Genomic DNA, 18,687 nt, shown 5'->3' on the forward strand with positions numbered 1-18,687 from the left:
CTAAAAGTCACAGTCACATTTCCTGAAATAGGAAAAAGGACATTTTAGAAACAAAATTTAATTTGCATTGCAAATAGACCTGGTTACTATTTTATTTTGCTTGTTATAAAAAAGTACAAATCACAAATGCTGTAACGAGGTAAAAAAAAGGGCAGATAATATCGCAAAGCCGACAGAATATAAAAAGTTATATATATATATATATATATATTTATATAATATATATTTGCAATACACAGTCAGGCACTCCAAATATGGAAAAGACAAACTTGAATTGCTGCTGTGCCTTCCTTAAATCCGTTGTCATTAGGACTCCATATATAGCCAAAGAAATACAGCGGCACTTGTTAGACTTGCTTTAAAATCAGGTTAACAATAACATCCTTTCTTTAAACTAGGGGTGAGCGGGTTCGGATTTCTGAAATCCGAACCCCCCCCAGAGCCCCCCCCGATCCGAGGCCGATCCGAGTCAGGCTCGACTTTTCCCGCCTGACTCGGATCTGAAATCAAGGCAAAACGTCATCATCCCGCCTTCCAGGTCTCGCGGGTTTTGGATCCTTAATAAGGTACCCGCGTCGGCGCCATTTTCTCACTCGGCTGTGGACAGTGAAGAGGGAGGGTGGGAGTTAGGGCTGGCTGGGCTGTGTAGTGTAGTATAGTGTAGTGCAGAGTAGTGTTGTGCTGTGCTGTGCTGCGCTGTGCTGCTGTTGTCCACTACTTCAAAGTCCATAGGGGCTGGCTGGACTGTGTTCTGCAGTCAGTTCTCCATAGGGGCTGTGTCCACTCCAAAGTCCTGTGCAGTGTCCCAGTCCTAAAGGGGTGCTGTAGTGTTGTCCAGAGGGTGCTCTGTCCATCAGGGGTGCTCCCCCCAAGTGCTAAAAAAATAATATTTTTTGTGTGTTTGTGAATTGTGTGCGCAGTAGCCGCACGTGCATCAACAAAGTAGTGCCAAGCGTGCGCCTGTGTCATAAGTAAAGGGCCGGCTGGCTTGACCATTAGAGGGTGCTGTAACCCCCAAAGTACACTCCAAACCAAAAAAATATATATTTTCTGTGTTTGTGAATTGTGTGCTCAGTAGCCGCACGTGCATCAACAAAGGAGCAGCGCCAAGCGTGCGCCTGTGTCATAAGTAAAGGGCCGGCTGGCTTGACCGTTAAAGGGTGCTGTAACCCCCAAAGTACACTCCAGTCCAAACCAAAAAAAAATTATTTTCTGTGTTTGTGAAATGTGTGCGCAGTATCCGCACGTGCATCAACAAAGTAGTGCCAAGCGTGCGCCTGTGTCATAAGTAAAGGGCCAGCTGGCTTGACCGTTAAAGGGTGCTGTAACCCCCAAAGTACACTCCAAACCAAAAAAAAAATATTTTCTGTGTTTGTGAATTGTGTGTGCAGTAGCCGCACGTGCATCAACAAAGGAGCAGCGCCAAGCGTGCGCCTGTGTCATAAGTAAAGGGCCGGCTGGCTTGACCGTTAAAGGGTGCTGTAACTCCCAAAGTACACTCCAGTCCAAACCAAAAAAAAAAATATTTTCTGTGTTTGAGAATTGTGTGCGCAGTAGCCGCACGTGCATCAACAAAGTAGTGCCAAGCGTGCGCCTGTGTCATAAGTAAAGGGCCAGCTGGCTTGACCGTTAAAGGGTGCTGTAGCCCCCAAAGTACACTCCAAACCAAAAAAAAAATTATTTTCTGTGTTTGTGAATTGTGTGCGCAGTAGCCGCACGTGCATCAACAAAGTAGTGCCAAGCGTGCGCCTGTGTCATAAGTAAAGGGCCGGCTGGCTTGACCGTTAAAGGGTGCTGTAACCCCCAAAGTACACTCCAGTCCAAACCAAAAAAAAAATTATTTTCTGTGTTTGTGAATTGTGTGCGCAGTAGCCGCACGTGCATCAACAAAGTAGTGCCAAGCGTGCGCCTGTGTCATAAGTAAAGGGCCGGCTGGCTTGACCGTTAAAGGGTGCTGTAACCCCCAAAGTACACTCCAAACCAAATAACAAAATATTTTTTCTGTGTTTGTGAATTGTGTGAGCAGTAGCCGCACGTGCATCACCAAAGTAGTGCCAAGCGTGCGCCTGTGTCATAAGTAAAGGGCCGGCTGGCTTGACCGTTAAAGGGTGCTGTAACCCCCAAAGTACACTCCAGTCCAAACCAAAAAAAATTATATTCTGTGTTTGTGAATTGTGTGCGCTGTGGCTGCACGTGCATCAACAAAGGAGCAGCACCAAGCATGCGCCTGTGTCCCATAAGTAAAGAGCCGGCTGGCTCATTTCTTAAAGGGTGGTGTAACCAACAAAGTGCACTACTCTCCAGCAAAAATAAAAAAATATTTTCTGTGTTTGTGTGCGCTTTAGCCGCACGTATATATCAATATAACATAAATGGAGGACCAAACTTTCTCCGATAAAAATAAAATAGGGAACCACTTCCTCCTAGTGCTGTTGCTGCTGCTGGGAGTTGTTCATCATCCCAGAGAGGAAGTAGGAACATCACTACTTTTAATAAACAATTGACCCTCCAACAGTCCCTAGCGATGAGGATGAAGTACGACAGCAGTCATCCTGAAGCAAAACGTATAACTGAGGCCTTGACTGCTATGTTGGTGTTAGACGTGCGTCCGGTATCCGCCATTAGTGCAGTGGGATTTAGACAATTGATGGAGGTAGTGTGTCCCCAGTTCCAAATCCCATCTAGATTCCACCTGCATCCTCAAAGCAGCAGCGACAAGCGTGCGTCTCTCTGTTAAAGGATGGTGTAACCCTCAAAGTGCGCTCCACAAACAATAAAAATATTCTTCTTCTTTTTTCTGTCTTTGTGAATTGTGTGGGCTGTAGCCGCACTTGCATCCTCAAAGCAGCAGCGACAAGCGTGCGTCTGTCTGTTAAAGGGTGGTGTAACCCTCAAAGTGCGCTCCACAAACAGTAAAAATATTCTTCTTTTTTTTTCTGTCTTTGTGAAATGTGTGGGCTGTAGCCGCACCTGCATCCTTAAAGCAGCAGCGACAAGCGTGCGTCTGTCTGTTAAATGGTGGTGACACCCTCAAAGTGTGCTACAAAAACAATAAAATTATTGTTCTTTTTTTTCTGTCTTTGTGAAATGTGTGGGCTGTAGCCGCACTTGCATCCTCAAAGCAGCAGCGACAAGCATGCGTCTGTCTGTTAAAGGGTGGTGTAACCCTCAAAGTGCGCTCCACAAACAATAAAAATATTCTTCTTTTTTTTTCTGTCTTTGTGAATTGTGTGGGCTGTAGCCGCACTTGCATCCTCAAAGCAGCAGCGACAAGCGTGCGTCTGTCTGTTAAAGGATTACATTGGTGACAGCATCCAAGTTGGCATGTCAGACAGTCCGTACCTGTACTGGCAGGAAAAAGAAGCATTTTGGAGGTCCCTGTACAAACTGGCTCTATTTTACCTGAGTTGCCCCCCCTCCAGTGTGTACTCCGAAAGAGTGTTTAGTGCAGCCGGGAAACTTGTCAGCGAAAGGCGTAGGAGGTTGCTTCCACAAAATGTGGAGAAGATGATGTTCATAAAATGAATTATCAACTCTTCCAGGGAGACCAGCCTCCAGAACGTACAGAGGGACCTGTGGTTGTGGATTCCAGCGGGGACAAATTAATACTCTGTGAGGATGAGGATGTACACAACACTGAAGAGGGTGAGGAATCGGTGGATGAGGAGGATGAGGACGACATCTTGCCTCCGTAGAGCCAGTTTGTGCAGGGACAGATTAATTGCCAGCTTGTTTTGTGGGGGCCCAAACGAACCAATCATTTCAGCCACAGTCGTGTGGCAGACCCTGGCGCTGAAATGTTTGGTTTGTTAAAGTGTGCATGTCCTGTTTATACAACATAAGGGTGGGTGGGAGGGCCCAAGGACAATTCCATCTTGCACCTCTTTTTTTTCTTTGCATTATGTATAGTTTGGGGCCTAGTTTTTCAAACTGCTATCCTGTCTGCCACTGCAGTGCCACTCCTAGATGGACCACGTGTTTGTGCCGCCCACTCGTATCTCTTAGCATAATCATCCAGCTACCTCGGTGCAACCTTTTGGACATAAAAACACTATTGTGAGGTGTGAGGTGTTCAGAATAGACTGGAAATGAGTGGAAATTAAGGTTATTGAGGTTAATAATAGCATAGGAGCAGAAAAACCCACAAATTCTGTGATTTTAGCTGTTTTTATTCTTTTTTTCAAAAAAATACAGATCCAAAACACAAAACCCTGAACCCAAAACACGGAAGGGTGGTTTTGGCAAAACCAATCTAGATCCAAAACACGAAGAAAGATCCAGATCCAAAACCAAAACACAAAACACGAAAAGTGGCCGGTGCACACCCCTAATTTAAACCAACATGTTTCGGAGACAACCCGCCTCCTCTGGGACAAACGTACAACTACATACTACAAACACAAAAATATATATAGCCGCCCCACGGTGTGCTTTAATTCCTATTGATTTCACCTGTGGTTCACTACCTCGAGGAGTACAGCATCACTCACTCATCGCAAAATGCTGACTACATCAGGCAGCGTCTCACAGCGGTAGCAAATTGAAGTGTGCAACATTTGTTGCTAAGGACACCAAGTCTCAATAAGATACAAAGTAATCAATGATACTATATAACGTCACACTTCACATTTCTAACAAAGATGATAGTACTAGCAACAATTATTAACACACTTCATGATCTGATTATTAATAATTACAATGACACATACAATAAAATTGTTATATATATATATGAACTGATTAAGCATAATAAACATTAGTTTAATAACAGGACATAATTGCAATTAATTGTCATCAAGAAAATCTCTCTTAATTGCTTATACATTAAATGTTATAAGATTTTATAGTTATATATAAATTAATTTTCCACCATATTGCGTCTAGCCCAGTTATCGAATATAAGGCATAGTGTATTATATGGTAGTTTTATCTTAATGAATCATATTAACTTATAAAATTATGAAATTAATACATAATCAAAATGTGTAACTTCAAAAGGAGTTATAGATAACACTGGAGCCCCAGTGTCTCATTTAACCCCCTAGGTGCCAGAGTATTGAGGTGAAATATCCATCTACATTCTTTATGTAGTAATATTTTCATCCTATTTCCCCCTCTTGGGCTAACAGGCACATGATCGATAATGTGGCTCTAATGCTGGCCACACTGTGCTGCTGTTGTAAACAGTGTCTGGCCACCGGCTGGTCAATTTGACCTTTCTCATGCGCCTGTTTGATAGCACTATGGGGAAGTGCCATCCTTTCCTTAAACTGTCTTTGGGTCTTGCCAATGTAGGCAAGACCACAAGGACATGTTATCATATAAATTACATGTGTTGTAGTACATGTTACATTATATTGCATGGTATATCTATTCCCAGTCTGGGGATGTCCAAAATTCGATCCTGTCAGTAGAGTGACACACCCTAGACATTTATAGCAACCCTTTCTTGTGCTCAAGAAATGCTTAGGTCGTATATTAGTCAAATTGGAGATTTCCAATTTGACCACTCTATCTTTGATATTAGTCCCCCTAGTATAGCTGGGTAGGAGTTGAGTGTTCTTTAATGCTGGTAATTAAGTATCAGAATTGATGATAGGCCACCATTTTTTGGCTTTTTTGGTGGTTTCGATACTATTAGTAGTATATTGTAGATATGAGTCTTGGATTTATTATGAGTCATAGGATCAACATTTGCCAACATTTTACTTCTGGGGATATTCAATACTTTAGTTTTCAATTTTTCAAATTCTTTCTTATTATAGCCACATTGCAGAAATTTAGACAACATGTTGTCCATAGCTGCTTCAGTCTCCAAAGGGTCAGATGTAATTCTCCTTACTCTCAAAAATTGAGAGTAAGGTAGACCTTTTCTAAGAGGCAAAGGATGGAAGCTATCATGGAATAAATGGATGTTCCTATCTGTACTTTTAACATAAATGGAGGTCTTTAGCAAACCATCATTTAGATTAATGTTTAAATCAAGGAAATGTATCTGGGTATCACTAATTTCATATGTGAATTTCACCACATTGTCAGATTTATTGTGAGTGTCTAATAGTTGTTTTAGATTTGTTTTCATATCCAACCAAAAAATCAACAAGTCATCTATATAGCGTAGATATAAACAAACTTGAGGAATACACCCCTTGGTATCAAATAATAACTGTCTTTCTACTACATACATGAAGGCATTCACGTACGATGGGGCCATAGGGGACCCCATCGCACACCCCGCCCTCTGCAAGTAGTAGCATCAGTCAATAAAGAAATAATTTCATGTCAACACCAGTGATAATAATTACAAAAATATTTACATAGGGGGTCCAACATACCATGGGTTATCTGTTATCAAAATTCTCACTGCCGCTATACCAAGTGCATGAGGTATGCAAGTATAAAGGCTAGTGACATCAGCACTGCACATCAACAAATTAGATGGTATCAACTTTAGATTATTTAATGCTATCAACAAAGCAATTGTGTCTTTTAAATATGATGGCAGATGCTGGATACAGGGGTTTAACACACTATCTAAAAATACAGATATAGTCTGGAAAAGAGAATCTTGTGCTGACACAATAGACCGACCTGACGGCCGTACCAATGACCTGTGGATTTTTGGTACCGTATAGTGGCCTATCATCAATTCTGATCCTGAATTACCAGCATTAAAAGACACTCAGCTCCTACCCAGCTTACTAGGGGGACCAATATCAAAGATAGAGTGGTCAAATTGGATATCTCCAATTTGACTAATACACGACCTAAGCATTTCTTGAGCACAAGAAAGGGTTGCTCTAAATGTCTAGGGTGTGTCACCTGTAATACCCTACTGATGGGATCCACATTTGCACATACACAGACGGGGAAGAAATATACCATCCAATATAATGTAACATTTACTACAACACATGTAATTTATATGATAACATGTCCTTGTGGTCTTGCCTACATTGGCAAGACCCAAAGACAGTTTAAGGAAAGGATAGCACTTCCCCATAGTGCTATCAAACAGGCGCATGAGAAAGGTCAAATTGACCAGCCAGTGGCCAGACACTGTTAACAACAGCAGCACAGTGTGGCCAGCATTAGAGCAACAATTATCGATCATGTGCCTGTTAGCCCAAGAGGGGGAAATATGATGAAAATATTACTGCAGAAAGAATGTAGAAGGATATTTCGCCTCAATACTCTGGCACCTAGGGGGTTAAATGAGACACTGGGGCTCCAGTGTTATATTTAACTCCTTTTGAAGTTACACATTTTGGTTATGTATTAATTTCATAATTTTGTAATGTAATATGATTCAGTAATACACTATGACTTATATTCGATAACTGGGCTAGAAGCAATATGGTGGAAACTTAATCTATACATTACTATAAAATCTTATAACATTTAATATATAATCAATTAAGAGAGATTTTCTTGATGACAATTAATTTGCGATTATGTCCTTTTATGAAACTAATGTTTATTATGCTTAATCAGTTCATATATATAACAAATTTATCATATGAGTCATTGTGACTATTAATAATCAGATCATGAAGTGTGTTAATAATTGTTGCTAGTACTATCATCTTTGTTAGAAATGTGAAGTGTGATGTTATATAGTATCATGGATTACTTTGTACCTTATTGAGACTTGGCGTCCTTAGCAACAAATGTTGCACACTTCAATTTGCTACCGCTGTGAGACGCTGCCTGATGTAGTCAGCATTCCGCGATGAGTGAGTGATGCTGTACTCCTCGAGGTAGTGAACCACAGGCGAAAGCAATAGGTAATTAAGCACACTGTGGGGCAGGTATATATATTTTTGTGTTTGTAGTATGCAGTTGCACGTTTGTCCCTGAGGACGGGGGCTGTCCCCGAAACATGTCGGTTTAAATAAAGGATGTTAACCTGATTTTAAAGCAAGTCTAATGAGTGCCGCTGTATTTCTTTGGCTATATATGGATTCCTAATGAAAATGGATTCAAGGAAGGCACTGCAGCAATTCAAGTTTGTCTTTTCCATATTTGGATCCTACTGAGTACCGGACTGTATATTGCAACCATATTGGGGTTCCTGTGCTACACATTGGAGGTGTGACAACACATGGACTCAAGGCAGGGCACCACCGGAGTGAGTAATTTACACCTCACACAGGACAAAGTGTGTTTAATATGTAATTGTTTTTTAATGTGAACGGCTTTGCTGTTTTTTACTCATATATGTTGGTGAACACTACATTGACATAATTTGATACATCTCATGCTTGTTAAAATTCTACTACTAGTAGATTAAAAATGTCAGCCACTAACATAGATATAGAGGCAGCTTTGGAATGTGCTCAATTTGATACTAGTGAAAGATTCAGCTTCTCTGATGTTGAAGCGCAATCCATATTAGTAAAACAGAGATTGGATGATGATTCAGTCATTCCTATGCCAGAGGATCTATTTAAGTGATTATTAAAATGAAAGCAAAAGGAATGTGACTACAGCTATCATGGTATAAGTCTTTCAGACTATTATAGAAACAATCAGATACCTAAAGGTTTCAGAGTTAGAAACATTCCAACAATTGGACAGTACAACGTTAACTTCTGCCATAAATGGATTGGCATACTGAACAAGTGTTCTATGGACTTACTATTATTAGTAATTGAGGAATCGACACGTGAACTGAATCTGATTAAAGAACAAATAAGCACCTTTGAACAACAACACAAAGCTACATCAACAGCAGATTCGAACAATGGCTGGCTTGATAAATTGAAAGAACAAATGGAGCAATACAAGCGAGATATAATTTCTTTTAAGAGAAATAAATTATTTAAAGTACAACAGGATTACGAGCAGAGAGGGGTGTACTCATGGCCTAATAGCTCTAACCCTAGACAAGAAAAAACAAAATTTTTTGGTCACCGCAAATCACGTCCACGACCACAGGAATATACAGGATCTAGTACATCCATGAACAACACGGAACCCCAAATATCTGTGGTTGCCTCTCACCCTTTAGGATTACAGACCAGGTCAACGGTCTATATTACACCAACAAGAGAACGCGGCGCATGGGGCAACACGAAAGACAATGCAAACAGAAAACCTCCTTGCTAGGAGATGAATTAGTTTTTAATCTATCCTCAAAGCCCTTAACTATTGTGGAAAATCAAGTGTTATCTAAGGGTCTCAGCTTTGTGCCAACCACTAAACCGGATCATTTCCAATGGAAATTGGACTGTTATAAATTAAACAGGACACTCCATATTAAAGAACATTTTGGCAAGACAGTGATAGACACAAGCAATAGAACAGATTCTGGGCCTGATTCAGAGCCGAACACTATTTGCGCTCGCTCGTTTAGAAAAAGAGGCCGGCTATTTAAATTGAGCGCTCGCTCTTTGCGGACTGTTGATGCCTCTATGTCTGAGCGAGCGAACGAAATATGCGCTCGCTATTTTGTAAAGACGCCCCCTTGCCGCTCGCATCCTACGTCATCTCCGCTATTTATTTGATTAATCGAGTACATCGAAAGGCATCTGAACTGCTCGCAGTGCTTGTGGTTGGATTTTCCCACCGCAATCATGTGAACAGTTCAGGCTAAGAAACAACCAAGTGACGTGGTCGATGACGCTGCTTTGTTAATTATGCACACCCTTAAAACGCCCGTTTTGACCGTTTGGCACGCCTGCGTTCGGATCACCACTCCCCGTTTTCAAGCACCTTCCCCTGTTACCACTCACAAATGCCTCATTCTGTCACTCAAATTAGCAGGCATTCGCTATTTTGCGAGCACACAATTTCCAACCGCAATGACTGGTTTGCGCATGCGTATTACAACCCATACGCATGCGCAGTTGTGCGAACATCACTCGGAGCGAACGAGCGGCTCTGAATCAGGCCCTCTGTACCTATACATCTTAGAAAGATTTGCCCAGATCGAAATTTGAACCAATTTCGAACAATCCGTCTATTAAGTCCTTCTTTAGATTGTTGGAATAACCAAGCACTAAAAACCAAACATATCGTCATAGCAGTAACTTAAAAAAAGAAGAATGGGAAGCATTGAAATCCCTGTTTAGTAGAACAGATATAATAATTTGTAATGCCGACAAGGGAGGAGCAGTGGTTGCTCAGGATGTTTAAGACAACTTTCTGATTCTGGAACATATGAACTGTTAGTTAAAGATCCAACTTTTGAATATAAAAAAGAATTAGATATTACATTATTAACAGCCAGATATGAGGGACAAATTTCAAGTGAGTTATATCAAGCTTTAAGAGTAGAATTTCCGAACGCCCCCTTTTTTATACAGTACCCAAAAAAATCCACAAGTCATTGGTATGGCCGCCAGGTCGACCTATTGAGTCAGCACAAGATTTTCTTTTCCAGCCTATATCGGTATTTTTAGATAGTGTGTTAAACCCCTGTATCCAGCATCTGCCATCATATTTACAAGACACAATGGCTTTGTTGATAGCATTAAATAATCTAAATTTGATACCATCTAATTTGTTGATGTGCAGTGCTGATGTCACTAGCCTTTATACGTGCATACCTCATGCACTTGGTATAGAGGCAGTGAGAATATTGATAACAGTAATATATGCAGGCTCTGGCAGTTGTACTCAGCAAAGGCAATCACATACATTGCCTAGACAGCTGATGGTGCATGGGGGTTAATGCAGGCTCTGGCAGTTGTACTTAGCAAGGACAATCACATACATTGTCTAGGCAATGTATGTGATTGTCCTTGCTGAGTACAACTGCCAGAGCCTGCATTAACCCCCATGCACCATCAGCTGTCTAGGCAATGTATGTGATTGCCTTTGCTGAGTACAACTGCCAGAGCCTGCATTAACCCCAATGCACCATCAGCTGTCTAGGCAATGTATGTGATATTATTTGACATCCTGCAAACCACAACTCCTAATCTATAGTTGCATTAATGCAAAATGACCTGTGTATTTAAAGTATGTGTTTAATTTTGTACATGTTTGTAATTGGTATTGTTTAAGTGTCTGAATCTTTTTTGACTTGCTAGCCATAGTCATGACCTGTGTTTGGATGGGGATCAATGAAGCATAGTTTATAGTGCCATACTGCCTGTTTACTTAAACTTAGTGCAATATATGTCCCCTGATCAATCTGCATTTCAACCAGCTGACCAATTGGCTCAGATGTAAGCTAGTGTCTTAATCAGGCATACTATTTCTTAACATTCAGTCGTAGGGCAACTTGCTGAGGGTAGCAGCTTGATGTGGTTATGCATTATGTGGTTAAAATCAAGTATGCTTTCTGAACAGTTAAATAAAAGTTGAAAAACATTGAACAACTTCGAAAACCAGATAATTACAAACCCATTACTTAGAAAATTAAATTTTTTCCAAATACAAACAAGACAATGTATCAAAAACTTATTTTTATAATCTCACTCCATGGAATCATCTCTAAGGCTACTACATCCTTTACTCTCCCTGCAGCTCACCCTTCTGTACATATTGCTACCTCATTAATCTACTCACCACTTATGAACACACATAATGTATGCTTTTAACTTATCTATACACACTGACAATAACATTTACCACCTGTCGCCATAAAAATCTTTCAGACAAATCCAACAATTATATTTATATCTCTCTCCTGCTGCTTCTATTAGCTGGTGACATATCACCAAATCCAGGCCCAACCCACATTCCACACCCACAATGAACTATAAATCCAGCTAACCTCATAAACATTGTGTGCCTCCCTTCACCATCCAAGTCACTAAAATGTGCCTTATGGAATGCACGCTCTGTCTGCAATAAGCTAACATCCATCCATGACCTCTTTATTTCAACCAACCTCAACCTTCTGGCAATAACAGAAACATGGCTTACACAATCAGACACTGTCTCCCCTGCTGCACTTTCACATGGTAACCTACACTTCTCACACACCTCCAGGCCTGGTAATTGTAAAGGAGGTGGGGTAGGAATATTACTCACCCAATCTTTCACATACACAGTTCTCCCACAGGTACCTTCACTCACATTCATATCATTTGAAGTACATTCTATCAGGACTTTCACCCCTTTCTCTCTGCGACTTGCTGTTATCTATCGCCCACCTGGGCCACCTCAACAATTTTTGGAACACTTTTCTGCCTGGCTCCCTCACTTTCTATCCTCAGACATCTCCACCATCATTATGGGTGATTTCAATATCCCCACTGACAGTCCACAATCTCCTCATGCCTCCAAACTACTCTCTTTAACATCCTCTCTTGGCCTCTCCCAATGGACTGACTCCTCTACTCATCAGGAGGGCCACTGTCTTGATCTTGTATTCACCAGACTATGCTCAGTTTCTGATTTCACTAATGCTCCTTTCCCTCTCTCAGATAACAACCTTATCACCTGCACACTCTCCTCCATTACATCAACATCATTGAAATCAACCAAACCTAAACCTAAAACCCATAGAAATATTAATGCCATTAACCTTCAACAACTATCTACCTCTGTACAACAACAACTTTCACCAATTTCTACATTCACTTCTCCTGAGACTGCTGCATCACACCTAAACCAGATTCTAGAAAAAGCCCTCGATGAAGTAGCGCCAGCTACCCATCACACACCACGTAGAGTTAGATGTCAACCGTGGCATTCTAGCTTAACAAGGCAACTACAAAAACTCTCGCATAAAGTTGAACGTAAGTGGTGAAAGTCTCATACTCCAAGTGATTTCCTCACACAAAAGACTATCTACAACTCTTATCTCCAAACCCAACCTCTCCGCTCAGCACAAGATCTGTGTCTCTCATCCCCATGCATTACTTGCTTCCATTCACGGTTACAGGACTTTCTTCACGCTGCACCCACTCTATGGAATGAACTACCTCGCACAATAAGACTTTCCTCTAGTCTCCAATCATTCAAGCGTTCCCTGAAAACTCACCTCTTCAGGCAAGCTTATCAGATTCCAGAACCTCACACATAACCTTCATAGCTTCCATATCTAATTACATCCCCTTTTACAGTCCACACACAATCTCACACATCGTCTTTCTCTCACATTCTCATGACTATTGGTCGACATTCCTGTGTGACTGGATCATGCAGCCAACCAAGAAACTGTGCATTCTGGCTGGAACAAAATGCAATATATAGCACCTATCCTTGTGTATCAATGCCTATTTCCTTATACATTGTAAGCTTACGAGCAGGGCCTTCCTACCTATATATCTGTCTGTTATTACCCAGTTTTATTCTATTAATGCTTACAGCAGTAAAGCGCAATGGAATATGCTGCGCTATATAAGAAACTGTTAATAAATAAATAAATAACAGATAACCCATGGTATGTTGGACCCCCAATAGAAATATTTTTGAAATTATTATCACTGGTGTTGACAAGAAATTATTTCTTTTTTGACAGACGCTACTTCTTGCAGAGGGCGGGGTGTGCGATAGGGTCCCTGTGGCCCCATCATATGCAAACACCTTCATGTATGTAAAGAAAGAAAGTTATTATTTGATACCAAGGGATGTATTCCTCAAGTTTATTTATATCTACGCTATATAGATGACTTGTTGATTTTTTTGTTGGATATGAAAACAAATATAAAACAACTAATAGATACTCAAAATAAATCAGACAATGTGGTGAAATTCACATATGAAATTAGTGATACCCAGATACATTTCCTTGATGTAAACATTGATCTGAATGATGGTATGCTAAAGACCTCCATTTAAGTCAAAAGTACAGATAGGAACACCCTTTTATGCCATGATAGCTTCCATCCTTTGCCTCTTAGAAAAGATCTACCTTACTCTAAATTTTTGAGAGTAAGGAGAATTACATCTGACCCTTTGGAGACTGAAGCAGCTATGGACAACATGTTGTCTAAATTTCTGCAACGTGGCTATAATAAGAAAGAATTGGTAAAATTGAAAACTAAAGTATTAAATTTACCCAGAAGTAAAATGTTGAAAAATTTTGATCCTATGACTCATAATAAATTCAAGACTCATATCTACAATATACTACTAATAGTATCGAAACCACCAAAAAAGCCAAAAATGGTGGCCTATCATCAATTCTGACACTGAATTACCAGTATTAAAAGACACTGAACTCCTACCCAGCTATACTAGGGGCACCAATATCAAAGATAGAGTGGTCAAATTGGATATCTCCAATTTGACTAATACATGACCTAAGCATTTCTTGAGCACAAGAAAGGGTTGCTATAAATGTCTAGGGTGTGTCACCTGTAATACTCTACTGATGGGATCCAAATTTGGACATCCCCAGACTGGGAATAGATATACCATCCAATATAATGTAACATGTACTACAACACATGTAATTTATAAGATAACATGTCCTTGTGGTCTTGCCTACATTGGCAAGACCCAAAGACAGTTTAAGGAAAGGATAGCACTTCACTGTAGTGCTATCAAGCAGGAGCATGAGAAAGGTCAAATTGACCAGCTGGTGGCCAGACACTGTTTACAACAGCAGCACAGTGTGGCCAGCATTAGAGCCACATTATCGATCATGTGCCTGTTAGCCCAAGAGGGGGAAATATGACGAAAATATTACTGCAGAAAGAATGTAGAAGGATATTTCACCTCAATACTGTGGCACCTAGGGGGTTAAATGAGACACTGGGGCTCCAGTGTTATCTATAACTCCTTTTGAAGTTACACATTTTGGTTATGTACTAATTTCATAATTTTATAATTTAATATGATTCAGTAAGATAAAGCTACCATGTAATACACTATACCTTATATTCGATAACTGGGTTAGACGCAATATGGTGGAAACTTAATCTATACATTACTATAAAATGTTATAACTTTTGATATATAATCAATTTAGAGAGTTTCTTGATGACAATTAATTTGCGATTATGTCCTTTTATGAAACTAATGTTTATTATGCTTAATCAGTTCATATATATAACAAATTTATCGTATGTGTCATTGTGACTATTAATAATCAGATCATGTAGTGTGTTAATAATTGTTGCTAGTACTATCATCTTTGTTAGAAATGTGAAGTGTGATGTTATATAGTATCATGGATTACTTTGTATCTTATTGAGACTTGGCATCCTTAACAACAAATGTTGCACACTTCAATTTGCTACCGCTGTGAGACTCTGCCTGATGTCGTCAGCATTCCGCGATGAGTGAGTGATGCTGTACTCTACGAGGTAGTGAACCACAGGCGAAAGCAATAGGTAATTAAGCACACTGTGGGGTGGGTATATATATTTTTGTGTTTGTAGTATGTAGTTGTTCGTTTGTCCCTGAGGACGGGGGTTGTCCCCGAAACATGTCGGTTTAAATAAAGGATGTTAACCTGATTTTAAAGCAAGTCTGATGAGTGCCGCCTGTATTTCTTTGGCTATATGTGTATATATATATATATATATATACCCACACACCTACACACACATACACAGGGCCAGCCTGCCCATTATTTATAGCATGCAGGTGAGTAGGGTGCCAGGCAGAAGAGGATGCCAGGTTTCCTGCAATGAGCCACCTGGCCTGCAACAACTGCTGCGCTCCCTGCATGGAGCAGCAGAGAAAATATCACCCACCCTCCGTGTCGCTTCAGAATGAGGTGAAAGGTAGGGGAGTTGAAAGGGGTAGGGGTGCTCGATGTGTTGCTTACCTATTCCAATTGGGTCATTCCGCCCCTGCACACATACACACAGATGTGTCCACATACATCTATTCTCAAATCGCACCAAATAGACCTATTTATCATGCCACAAACTTTGATACTTATCTGAGCCAATACAGTAATCTTAAGTACCTAGTACACTATTTGAGAACAAAGACTCAAAATTAAGAAAGTAGCACAATGAAGGAAAAGTAGCAGAAATTAATAGCAAGTTTTGGAAAAAAAATTTCACAGGGCAAGTCTGATATAAGTATTCCTCACCATGCATTATTATGCTTAATCCGCAACTCAGTACCCACTGGCGTAACTACTGTAGGTGCAGGGAGTGTGGCTGGTATGGAGCCCGGACTGCCTCAGGGGCCTGGCCCTCCCCCTGCACCTACAGTGCCAGGCCAGCTGTGGTCACATCCTCCAGCAGTGTGCTGCGTAAGGCAGGCACATCTGCACTCCTAGTCAGCTCCACCTCCAGCTCTCCTCATTGACTGATACTGGGAGGAGGCGCGGCTGTCTACTCCAAGCATCAGTCAGTGAGGAGATGTGGAGCTGACTGGGAGAGGAGGTGTGCCTGCCCTGAGCAGCACATGCTGAAGGAGGATGTGACCACCATAGGTAAGGAGAGGGGAGGGGGAGTGCAGAGGGAGGGGGGGACTGGGTACCAAGGGGGGCTGGGAACCTAGGGGAGCTAATGAAAATTTTACTTTGGGGCCCCCCTAGGTCTAGTTATGCCCCTGTTCATACCCATTCATTTGCGACAAAAAATCAAGTACGCTATTTGCAAACTAATAAGCAAAACTGAGGAAAAGGTAGTACAATAAAGGAAAAAGTAGCAAAGTTGAGGACATATGTGACAGTGCAGGTGCAATACAGACAACCCTCACCATACATTGTTGCCATTGTGCCAGACATTTTACACCACATGGTGGAAAAGGGACACTGTAGGTGTAGAGTTGAGAGAGATGAACTCACCATATATGTAGTATACATTTTACTTTATTTCACTTTTTACTTTATTTAGTAGCATACTGTATAACAGTGCTTCTCAATATCGGTCCTCAGGACCCAGTGGCATAAATTCATTCCAGACGCCCGGAGGCAAGTTATAATTTGGTGCCCCGCCCCCCCCACCCCGTCACAGCCGCTGACATTGTATTCTAGCAATTTGCATGTAGACAGGCTATAGATAGATTAAGGCAGCAGCTGATGGTCTGACATGGCACTCTCCACTAGTGTCTGGTGGTTTCTCAGGTGCCGGGAAGGGGTGCCATGTGTTGGGCGGCCATGACAATACACTCTGGGTATATAGTTACAGCCCTAAGTGGGGTGAATATGTTGTGGACAATGGAGGAGGTGCCCCTTCAGAGCTGGTGCCCAGCGGCAGGCGCCTCCATTGTCTCCCATAGTTCCGCCCCTGTCAGGACTCCACACAGGTAATTTTTTCCAAGTCACCCAGCAGGTGCACAGGTGTATTCATTACTCACTGATACATTTTGAAAAATCCACAGTTGGAGCTAATTATTTCACTTGCGATTCTGTGAGGAGACCTGGAAAATATGCACTGTTTGGGGTCCTGAGGACCAACTTTGAGAACCTGTGGCATATAACAAGTTCAATGTTTTGGTTCTAACTGGGGACATGTCATGACACAACATGTCGCAAACTGGATCCTCCTTAAATACCCCTCTGGACAATTTGTGTCCGTCTAAGGATGACCAGCAGCAGCTGGAGCGGGGAGACTCAGGCCAGCACTGGGGGAAGGGAGGGCGGGGGACAGGGTTATACTTACCGCGTCAGACTCTCCGGCGGCGCCTCCTTCCTGCACTGCTTCCTGTTGTGGCTCTGGGTGGCTCTTCACAGTACGGGACTCCCAGTGAGACCCGAAGGCAGTGGGCCAGTATAACTACAGAGGGTGCAGCAGGGCCTGATTAAATAAACTTTATGTAAAAAAAAAAGTGCAATTTGCTTGCTGGAACTCGGGCCCCCACCTAGCGGCGGGCCCCATAGCAATTGCACCCTCTGTAGTTACGCCATTGCCAATGGCTTTAGTAGCCAATCAAGTCTGAATATGATGATAGCCTTTTAAACACATATACTAAGTAATACAACCATAGCACATATAAATTAAATTTGCATAAATTCCAAAACTAAACAAGATAGATAGCAGACATCATAATGATAAATCAACTTAAAATCATATATATATACATATATATATATATATATTTGTACTGTCAGTCCGGCACTCCCATATAGTATAAATGCAGTCTTGCCCAGGTGCCTCTATTGAATGATAATGCAGAAATAGACGAAAAAAATGGCACTCCGGGTCTTCAAAAATGCTGATGCTTTTAATCCATAAGTGGGATAATCAGGCCGACGTTTCGGGGCCACAACGCCCCTTTGTCAAGGTAAGTAACAAGAATGTGAAAAAAGAACTGACCTTAAATACCAGAGAAGAACCCCGATCGTGTCCAGAAAGCAGGTGAGTGCGCGGCTTGCTGGTCCTGGAAAGATGACGTCATCCCGTTGATGACGCCCGGGTTGTCCGGGTAACCAGGAAGCCATTCAGCCTGTGGTGCGTGTGAATAGAAAAGAAAACTTGAATCAAGGAGAACACCATAGAGAAAAGAGTCCCCATACTGACAATGTGAGTAGCGTGTCAGGACAGAGCATGCACATATAGTTAAGAACAAATACGGTAACAGTAAATGTAAATAATCGTTACAAAATATCAACCCCCTAATTTCATACAAAATAAACAAGGAAATATACAGTACATCGCTACCTTATCAAATAGGCATAAATTCATTACAGTTTGGCATAACCAGACTGCATGGGTTATATCTATAAAATTTATAAGGAAGTACTTTCCTATCCCTAACCTCTACAGAACAAAAAGTCACCAGGGTGGCTAAAATACATTCCACATCATCCTTTCATTAAGGCCATTTGGACTGATAGTGTCCAAAATAAACATCCACTTGGCCTCCGCCTGT

This window comes from Taudactylus pleione, unplaced genomic scaffold (assembly GCF_031769625.1).
Source record: "Taudactylus pleione unplaced genomic scaffold, aTauple2 ptg000120l, whole genome shotgun sequence".
Taxonomy (NCBI): domain Eukaryota; kingdom Metazoa; phylum Chordata; class Amphibia; order Anura; family Myobatrachidae; genus Taudactylus; species Taudactylus pleione.